The 10,920-nt window shown below is 44.7% G+C and overlaps 1 long non-coding RNA gene across 1 annotated transcript in view; it reads right to left on the bottom strand.

The window, feature by feature from the left end:
- The window catches only part of LOC108534774 (uncharacterized), a 47,201-nt gene extending 40,178 nt beyond the window's left edge, over window positions 1–7,023 (bottom strand). Inside the window, exon 1 of the long non-coding RNA XR_001887025.1 lies at window positions 6,935–7,023. This is a non-coding gene — a long non-coding RNA (uncharacterized LOC108534774). The remainder of the gene's footprint in view (window positions 1–6,934) is intronic.
- Between the last annotated feature and the right edge of the window lie 3,897 nt (window positions 7,024–10,920).

Genomic DNA, 10,920 nt, shown 5'->3' with positions numbered 1-10,920 from the left:
TGGGAGTTATACCTGATGTAAATGACAAGTTGATGGGTGCTGACGAGTTGATGGGTGCAGCACACCAACATGGCACAAGTATACATATGTAACAAACCTGCACGTTATGCACATGTACCCTAGAACTTAAAGTATAATAATAATAATAAATAAAAAATAAAAAAAATGATAGAAAAAAAGAAACAATTCTGGTCAAATTCAACAGGAACGTAAGAAACAGTAACAGGGATGGGAGACAAGGAAGAGGTAGGCGCGTGCAATGATGGAAGGCAGTGGTTTTCATTCTCAGTGGTACCTTAGAATTACTGGAAGTCATTTTTTTCTCTTTGTATCTTTATTTTATTTGTGTTACTGTTTTTTAATTTTTTATTCTTTTCTTTATTATACTTTGAGTTCTGGGATACATGTTCAGAACGTGCAGGTTTGTTACATAGGTATACATGTGCCATGGTGGTTTGCTGCACCCATCAACCTGTCATCTACATTAGGTATTTCTCCTAAGGCTATCCCTCCCATAGCCCCCCACCCCCGAACAGGCCCTGGTGTGTGATGTTCCCCTCCCTGTGTCTGTGTTCTCATTGTTCAACTCCCACTTATGAGTGAAAACATGCAGTGTTTGATTTTCTGTTCCTGTGCTAGTTTGCTGAATATGATGGTTTCCAGCTTCATCCATGCCCCTGCAAAGGACAGGAACTCATCCTTTTTTATGGCTGCATAGTATTCTATGGCATATATGTGCCACATTTTCTTAATCCAGTCTACCATTGATGGGCATTTGGGTTGGTTCCAAGTCTTTGCTATTGTGAATAGTGCTGCAATAAACATACATGTGCATGTGTCTTTATAGTAGAAGGATTTATAATCCTTTGGGTATATCCCCAGTAATGGGATTGCTGGGTAAAATGGTATTTCTGGTTCTAGATCCTTGAGGTATCACCACACTGTTTTCCACAATGGTTGAACTAATTTACACTCTCAACAGTGTAAAAGTGTTTCTATTTCTCTACATCCTCTCCAGCATCTGTTGTTTCTTGACTTTTTAATGTCACGGTTCTAACTAGCATGAGATCTGTGGTTTTGATTTGCATTTTCTCTAATGACCAGTGATGATGAGCTTTTTTTCACATGTTTGTTGGCTGCATAAGTGTCTTCTTTTGAGAAGTGTCTGTTCATATCTCCACTCCTCGCCTCCCCGCTCCTTTTTCATGTGGTTGTTTGTTTTTTTCTTATAAATTTGTTTAAGTTCCTTGTAGATTCTGGATATTAACCCTGTGCTGTGTTTTTCAGCTCCATCAGGTCATTTTTATTCTTCTGTAAACTGGTTATTCTAGTTAGCAATTCGTCTAAACTTTTTTCAAAGTTCTTAGCTTCGTTGCATTGGGTTAGAACATGCTCCTTTAGCTCAGAGGAGTTTGTTATTAACCACCTTCTGAAGCCTACTTCTATCAATTCATCAAACTTATTCTCTGTCCAGTTTTGTTCCCTTGCTGGCGAGGAGTTATGATCCTCTGGAGGGGAAGAGGTGTTCTGGTTTTGGAATTTTCAGTTTTTTTTACGCTGGCTTTTCCTCATCTTTGTGGATTTATCTACTTTTGGTCTTTGATGTTGGTGACCTTCAAATGTGGTTTATGTGTGGACATCCTTTTGTTGATGTTGATGCTATTCTTTTCTGTTTGTTAGTTTTCCTTTTAATAGGCAGGCCCCTCTGCTGCAGATCTGCTGGAGTTTGCTGGAGCTCCACTCCAGACCCTGTTTGGCTGGGTATCATCAGCGGAGGCTGCAGAACATCAAAGATTGCTGCCTATTCCTTCCTTTGGGAAGCTTCATCCCAGAAGGGCGCCTGCCAGATTCCAGCTGGAACTCTCCTGTATGATGTGTCTGTCGACCCCTGCTGGGAGGTGTCTCCCAGTCAGGAGGCATGGGGTCAGGGACCCACTTGAGGAGGCACTGTGTCCCTTAGCAGAGCTCGAACGCTGTGCTGGGAGATCCACTGCTCTCTTCAGAGCCAGCAGGCAGGAATGTTTAAGTCTGCTGAAGCTGCACCCACAGCTGCCTATTCCCCAGGTGCTCTGTCCCAGGGAGATGAGAGTTTTATCTATAAGCCCCTGACTGGGGCTGCTGGGAAGGCAGTTTTTTTTTAAGAGGTGGAGTCTTACTCTATTGTCCAGGCTGAAGTGTGTGGTACAATCATAGCTCATTGTAGCCTTGAACTCCTGGGCTCAAGTAATCCTCGCACCTCAGCCTCCTGAGTAGCTGGGACTGCAGGTGCACAGCACCACATCCAGCTGATTTTATTATTTTGTAGAGACAAAGTTCTTGCTTTCTTGCCCAGGCTGGCCTCAAACCCCTGGATTCAAGCCATCTTCCCACCTCTGCCTCCCAAAGTGCTGGGATTACAGGCATGGGTCACCGTACCTAGGCTAAAGGCATTTTAAAAAATGTGAATACCTGGGCCCCACTCCAAGCCAATTAAATACTAAGTGGGTGGAGAACTGCAGCTATAAGCAAAGCAAATTGTGTGGGTGCCACAGAGTAGATTTAGCCTCTGAGATGGGTGGAAGGGAATGGACTTTCTCAGACCATGATGAGGTCTTGTGAGTGATGAGATACCAAAAGCTTGTTCTTATTTTCTATTTTCTATGGTGAACATGGATTACTTATACAAAAGATACAAATTAATTAATTAATTAATGAATTAATTGGAGACACGGTCTCCCTCTGTCACCCAGGCTGGAGTGCTGTGGTGCAATCTCGGCTTACTGCAGCCTAAATTTCCTGGGCTCAAGTCTTCCTCCCACATCAGCCTCCTGAGTAGCTGGGACCACAGGTGTGCACTACTACCCTCAGCTAATTTTATTTTTTGTAGAGATAGGGTCTGCCTATGTTGTCCAGGCTGGTCTTGAACTACTGGGCTCAAGCGATCCTCCTGGCTCAGCCTCCCAAAGTGCTGGGATAATAGGCACGAGCCACCGCACCCAGCCCTAAAGATAATTCCATAATATATTGTGTTCTCAGAAAACATATCTATTGGTGGTGTGTGTGTGTATGTGTCTGTGTGTACGTGTGTATGTGTGTGCGGATGTATCACTCAGGAAGGGGTAGGCTTTGGTGTGGTAACAAATAATTCCAAAATTTCAGTGGCTCAGTAAATATTTATTTCTCACTCCAACACATGATTGACAAGTGTCTACAACAGGGATCGATTCATTGGAGCCACTAAGAGACTCAGGCTGAGAGGCTGAGAAAGGGAAGAAGAAAAAAAGAGTGGATTGTCCTTTAAAGCTTCCATGCAGAAGTGATTCGTGTTGCTTCTCATATTTCCATGGCCAGGGAGAGTCATGTGGAATTGTTACCCAGAGGGGCGAGGGAGTCTTCTGGTTCTTGGTCTTCTTGAAGGAAAGAATTCAGACCAGAGATGTGCAAAAGAAAACTGCCCCTGCCTGGCTACCTCCCTGCTCTAACAGAATCACCTAGCTCTAAGGAATGGGAAAGTTTGTGCCTGCAGGAACTGCAAATATTTGGTAGACAGCGCTAATGATCACTCCTGTAGGTTTGGCATGCCATTTGCCACTTCTCATTATTCAGCAATGCTTTGGGATGTACCCAAGTTGATACACATGGAAGCAGTTCATTATGATAAAGTCACTAAGCTGGACACAAGAGGGGACTGTGTTGGAATGCTGTATAACTCCGACATCCCTCTGACTTTTTTTTTCTTTAGAGACTGTCTTGCTATGTTACCTGGGCTGGCCTCAAACTCCTGGGCTCAAGGTTTCCTCCAGTCTCCTGAGTAGTGGAGACTACAGGCACACACAATCGTGCCCCGGCCCTGAGGCTTTTATCACTTGGTAAGCTCTCCTTACAACACTTCTTGGCCTCCAGTCCAGCAATTGAGCAACGAATCAGCCCATGAAGAATGAGTTATTCAGTCAGTGCCTTAGGAGTGCCCTGTGCCTGAAGATACCATGGCCCAGAAGGTTGGGGAGGAGCAGGTCTAGGGAGCAGGAACTAAGAGTTTGGTTTGGACCTGTTGGGTTTCAGATCCTTGATGGGCTTCCAGGCCAAGATGTGACATGAGCAGCTGCAGAGTGACTGGGACAGATGTCAGGACAGGAAGTAACTTGGGAGTCGTCAGGCACGGAGGAACATATTGTCATGTGCTGTGAGTCACCTGGGGTTCTGTTAAAATGCAGATACTGATTTAGTAGGACCAGGCAGCACCTGGGAATCTGCATTTCAAACATGCTCCCAGGTGCCGCTGCTGGTCCACAGGGCAGGCTTTGAGGAGTGAAGATGTAGATGGAGCTTGAAGTCGTGGGACTGCATGGGATGAACTAAGGCTCAGATATGGTTTGAGAAGAGAAGAAGCACTTAGCCTTGAAGAGACAATGCCTCCTGGCTCTGCTTCTGAGCTCAGGACTATACAGAATGATGCCTTTCCCAGGGCACATCACCCAACTGTTCAAAAGTATCCTCTAAAGAAGAATAAAATGTGAGGCTCCCTCAGACAATGGGGCTGGGAGGCTTCCTGAGGGAGAGTTTGTTCCATTCTAGGGACCTTTCCTTAGGACGACAGGAGGAAGGTCTGGGTGAGAGCAGTGATAAGGGTGATGGAGTAGGGGAGAACAGGCCTCCTTGCATCATGAGCCTACCAGTCCAGCTGTGCTGTGTGTGCAAATGCTCACTGGGATAGCCAGAATTCTTAACAGACATTCCAAGAAGCCAGGAGGTTTCTGGGCAGTTTAGTGAGAACTGAAGCAGAAAATCACATTTGTTCCAATTTCTGAGAAAGTGCCCATTTTTTGGAACTGGTTGTTTAATGAGGGCCAAGAGGACTTTCCATGCATCCTTTCATCCACTCAAGAAGTATTTATTAGGCTCCAACCAGGTTCCAGGCTCTGTACTGGGTACTGAGGAGATATTAGTGGACAGAACATCATCCTCATAGTGCTCACCCTTGGGAGGAGACAGAGAACAAACAAGTAGAGAAAGAAATTCATAATTACAGATTGTGAAAATGCACTGCAGGAAGCTCACTGGGTGTGGTGCTGGAGGATGATGGGATAATGGAGTGAGATCTAGTTTAGTTTGGTGGTCAGGAAACGCCTTTCTGAGAAGGGACATGAATCAAAGACCAAATAGAATTTCACTGTATGCAGAGGCACATGTGTGATCCTGAGAAGTTGCTGGTAAGTTAAACACTTGTAAATCAAACCACATGGGAAGTGCAATGGGGGCACTTGAAAGGAGCCTGCTGGGAAGGTGGCTATGGGTCTGGTCCTTGGCAGTATGCATGCCATGTCCTGATTTCCTTACTGATGAGTTCTATGAACATTTAGTGTGCCAGCTAGTGTGCAGGGCACTGGGACAAGATGATAAGAAAGCAGACTTGACTCTTGTGCTCATGGAGCTCACTGTTTTTTATTTATTTATTTATTATTTATTTATTTATTTATTTTTAGATATAGAGGTCTTGCTCTGTCATTCAGGCTGGATTGCAATGGTGCAATCATAACTGGCTGCGGACTCGAACTCCTGAGCTCCAAGGGGTCCTTTCGCCTCAGCCTCCCAAGTAGCTGGGACTAGAGGTGCGGGCCACTGTGCCTGGTTAATTTTTAAATTTTTAGTAGAGATGGGGTTTCGCTATGTTGCCCAGGTTGGTTTTAAACTCCTGGCTTTGAGTGATCCTCCTACTTTGGCCTCCCAAAAACACTGGGATTCCAAGGAGAAGCCACCAGGCTGGCCAGTACTGCCTGTTAAAGTAGAGGCAGGAAAACTAGAAAAGCGTGAATTGTGATAAGAGCTGCATAGAAAGAAAGCAGGGGGCTGTAAAGATAGCGGATCATTTACTCTAGGCTGGGGAGGCAGAGACCAATTAAGAGGTAATTGTAGTTACCGAGACAAGGGATGATCACATTTTGGAATAGGGTGATGATTGCAGAGAAGGAGTGAGAAGTGTTAAGAATTTGGTATACGCTTTGGAAGTTGGATTACAAGACTTGCTGATTGATTGGGTGTAGGGAGGTGACTCCTTTATTTTCTCTTGAGAAACTGGATAGATAATGGTATCAAGTATTCAAGTGGAGAATCCTGGATGGAGGTCAAGTTTGAGGGGAGTGATAGGGTTTAGATTTGGAGCTGCTGACCTTAAAATATGTAGTAGACAATTGGATATGGAGAGCTAGTGCTACGAAAAATGGTCCGTACATATTAGAGTTGTAGTAAGACTGGATGAAGTTGCCCAGTGGAAGAACAGAGACATGAAGGAGAGGTGGATCCTGCCCTGAAGACTCTAAAATTTATAGGTCTGGTAGGTGCTGAGCTGTTTCCTCTTCCTTTCCTTCCTTCCTCTCTCTCTCTCTCTCTCTCTCTCTCTCTCTCTCTGTCTCTCCCTCTCCCTCCCTCCCTCCTTTCCTCCTTTCCTTTTCTTTCCTCTCTTTCTCTTTCTTTCCTCTTTTAAAAGCTCACTATGGAGCCCAGGCTGGTCTTGAACTCCTAGGCTCAAGCAATCCTCCCGCCGTGGCCTCCCAAAGTGCTGGGATTATAGGTGTGAGCCTCCACACCCAGCCTTTTCTTTTAATTAAAAAAATTGAAAAAGAATGTATCAGCTGCATTTAAGATTTGTGAGCTATTCTTTTTTCTTTTTAAAAAATCTTTATTTTTTAAAGAGCAGTTTTAGGTTTACAGCAAAATTAAGTGAAAATTACAGAGAGTTCCCATATACCCTACCCCAGCCTTCCCCATTATCAACATCCCCCACCAGAGTGATATATTTGTTAGAACCCATGAAGCTGCATTGACAACACATCATTATCAACCTAAAGTCCATAACTTACATTAGGGTTCACTCTTGGTGTTGCACATTCTATAGGATTTGACAAATGTATACTGTAATATGTATCCATGATTATAGTATTATACAGAAAAGACTCACTGTCCTAAAAGTCCTCTGTGCTCCGCCTGTTCATCCCACTCTCTTCCCCAACCCTTGGCAACCACTGATCTTTTTAGTTTCCATAGTTTTGCCTTCTCTAGAATGTCATGTAATTGGAATCATATAGTATTCACACTCTATGATTCTATTTATATGAAACCTAGAAAAGACACATCTATAGTGATAGTAGATCAAGGTTACCAGGGTCTAGAAGTAGGGGTTTTGTGGGGAGGGTGGTTGATTGGGAAGAGACATAAGGAATCTTTCGGGATGAAAATATTCTACATCTTTTCTTTGTAGTGGTGATTATACGATTGTATACATTTGTCAAAACATAGAAGTGTACCCTTAAAATGGGTGCATTTTGTTGATGTAAATTGTAACTTAATAAAATTGATGTTAAAAAAATGACAGAGAAATGGACATTCACTTTGTCCTGTTTCCTCCAATGGTAACATTTGAACATATAATAGTATCCCTTATACCTAGAAATGTAGAATGACATAGTATCTATTATATGAGGGTATTGGCATTGATACAATCCACTAACCTCAATCAGATTTCTCTAATTTTACTTGCGTTCATTGTATATGTGCATATGTATGTATAGGCATGTGTGTGTGTGAGTGTATTAAGTGTTACACAAGTTATCCCCTGTGTAGGTTCACTTATCCAACACCACAGTTAAGAAACTAATCAGTTCCAGCATCACAATGATCCTCATGTTGCAGTTTTATGACCACACCCTCCTCCTTCCTGTTCCCATCCACCCCCACCTCTCTCTCCATCTCTGGCTACCACTAATTGCTCCTCTAGTTCTAAAAATTTATCATTTCAAAACTATTATATAAATGGACTTATACAGTATGTAACCTTTTGGGATTGGCTTTTTTTTTTTTCAGCAAAATTCTCTGGAGAGTCATCCAGTTTGTTACGGATAGCAGTAGTTTCCTCCTTTTAATTGCTAAGTATGGTATAATGGTTAGTTTTAAGTGTCAATGTGGCTAGGCTTACCCTAGTACCTAGTCATTTAATTAAACAAGAATATAGGTGTTGCAGTGAAGGTATTTTGTAGATGTGGTTAACATCTACCAATGGTTTTAAGTAAAGGAGACTGATAATGTGGGTGGACCTCATACTATCAGTTGAAGTCCTTAAGAGCAAAAACCAAGGTTTCCCTTGAGGAAGGAGAGGAAGAAACTGCTGCAAAACTACAGCATCAACTCCTACCTGAGTCTCTAGCCTGTCTGTTTGTGAACTTGCCAGACTCCACAACTGCATGACCTACCTCCTTAAAGTTCTCTCTCTCATGTGTGTGTGTATGTGTGTAAAATCTATTGATTCTGTTTCTCTGGAGAACTCTGACTGATACATATGTTGTGGAGATATCAGTTTCACCATTCACCTATTGAAGGCTATCTTTTTTTTTTTTTCTTCCAGTTTTGGGTTACTAGGAATAAAGTTGCTATAAATATTAGTGTACAGGTGATTGCATAAACACAATTTTCATTTCTCAGTGATCAATGCCCAGCAGTATGGTTGTGAGCTATATGGTGGTTGTACGTTTCTTTTGAGAAAGTGCCAAACTGTTTTCCAGAGTAGCTGTCACCATTTTACATTCCCGCAGCAATGTTTGAGCAATCCAGTTGTTCTGTATCCTCACCAGCATTTTGATGTTTTCCTTAATTTTTATTTTATTTTATATTTTGAGACAGATTCTTGCTCTGTTACCCAGGCCTGAGTGCAGTGGTGCAATCTCAGCTCACTGCAACCTCTGCCTCCTGGGTTCAAGCGATTCTCCTGCCTCAGCCTCCCGAGTAGCTGGGATCTACAGGTACACACCACCATGCCCGACTAATTTTTGTATTTTTGTAGAGATGTGGTCTTGCCATGTTGGCCAGGCTGGTCTCAAACTTCTGGCCTCAAGTGAGCCAACACACCCTGCCTGTTTTTCTGCTTTTTTATTCTAGCCTTTCTGATAGGCATGCAGTGATATCTCATTGTGGTTTTGACGGCAGTGGCTGCTGCCATCACGCTGGCTGCAGCAGTGAGGCGTGGCTGGGGCTGCACACTCCATGGAGCTTGTGGGAGCCACTGCAGCTGCCCAAACCATGGCTTCAGACCCAGGCCTCCTGCTCTACGGAGCAGGTAGGAGCCTGCCCTCTTGAGCCGGGCAACAGCCACCCAAACTGGGGCTGTGGATCCTAGCCTCCCTGGGCTCTTGGAGAGGGGCAGGAGCAGGGAAGATCTGCCCTCCTGGGTGCACCTGCAGCCTCCGGACTGGCTGTAGACTTGGTCCTCCTGTTCCATGGAGCAAGCAGGAGCCGGGGACAAGCAGGAACCCCACCCCTTTTGAGTTGGTGGGGTGGGAGCTCCCCGGGTGCAACTGCAGCCACCCTCCCAGGTGCAGAACCCGGGCATCACCCTCCCAAGTGCAGAACCCGGAGTAGCTACACCCTCCGGCCCAGGACGGGTGCACCCCACCCTCATGTCTGCAGGCTGGGGGCGTCTGCTTCCACTGCCTGGCCCCTCTCTTCTCCTGCACCTGCTCCGATCTCACAGCGGGGTTGGGGCCGAATCCTAGGGCCATGAATGGCAGCAAGAGGCCTGGGCGGAAGCGGGTGGGTCCTGCTAAGGCCCCACCTTTCGGCCAGGGAGGCCCTGAAGGCTGGGAGCCGCGCTACCAATCCAGCGGACTGGGGTGGGGACTTGTGGTGTCTCTTCTGGGCCCACCCATGGCCACTCATGGACCAATCAGCATGCACTTCCTCCCCTCTGAGGTCTGTAAAAGCCCTGGGCTCAGCCAGAGTAGGCCAGAAGACAGTCAGACATCCAACAGAGTGGAAGTCATTTGAGATCCTCCCACCTCAGCCTCCCAAGTAGCTAAGACCACAGCTGCATGCCACCACACCCAGATAATTTTTTTTTAATTTTTATTTTGTAGAGGTGGGTTTCCACCATGTTGCCCAGGCTGGTCTCAAACTCTTGGACTCAAGTGATCTGCCTGCCTTGGTCTCCTAAAGTGGCGGGATTACAGGCATGAGCCACTATGCTTAGCCTGGTTCGAGTAATATCTTGATGGTTGATGAAATATTTGGTAATTGGATGAGAAGAGAACTGTGTTGTCTCCAGTGATGATGCAAATGGGTGACGAGAAATGCTGCCATTTGTGAGGTTTGTGGGCGGCAAGGTTGAAGAGGAGAATAATGAGAAAGCTAGGGTCGTCCTCAAGGCCTGTTGTTAGTCTTGATTATTGTTTTCTGTGTTTTTACCTCAATAAGTGGTGCTCAATAAGTATTTGTTCAGTGAGCAAATAAATGTAAGGTTAGATTCTGCAGACAACAGTCAAAGAAATCTTGCTTCCTGGAAAAGTTAGCCCAATAAAGTGCAGGTTTCCACAGTCACCCCTCCTCGCGCTCCTTTTATTTCAGCTGTAAGGGATCGGAGAGACTTTAGCCCAAGGTGTTTCTTCAAAGCAATAAGTGGAAATGTTTCCCTGCGTTAAGACTGCACAGACTGTCATGACCAGGATCTTGGTCCCCCGTGGACGCATCCCACATGGTGTCCTGGTAACCTGAGCTATCTAGGGCTGACCTCATCATTCTAGCAGGGATGGCCTGGCAGAGACATTTAAGGGTTTCTTCATGGAGTCTGGCTGGTTTCATATCCTTGCTTTGCTGGGTTAGATTGGAGAAGCGACTTAACTTCTTAGTGACTCCATTCGCTCATTTGTAAAATGGTTATAATAATACCTCCTGTCTCATAGGATCATTGTGAAGATTAAACAGAACAATCCAGGTAACGCATGCAGGAGGGTGTCTTGCACACAATATGCAGTAAATGTTAGCCGTTATGATGGAGATTATAGTTGCCTTTGATTAATCCAAATTAACAAATTTACTTACTAAATTTAATTTGACATTCTTTGAAAATATGCGCTCTCTCTTTCTCTCTCTCTCTCTCTCTCTCTCTCTCTCTCTCTCTCT

This window comes from Rhinopithecus bieti, unplaced genomic scaffold (genome assembly GCF_001698545.2).
Source record: "Rhinopithecus bieti isolate Rb0 unplaced genomic scaffold, ASM169854v2 scaffold_12138, whole genome shotgun sequence".
NCBI lineage: Eukaryota > Metazoa > Chordata > Mammalia > Primates > Cercopithecidae > Rhinopithecus > Rhinopithecus bieti.
The sequence above is the reverse complement of the archived record's forward strand: the minus strand, read 5'-3'. Positions and strand labels throughout refer to the sequence as shown.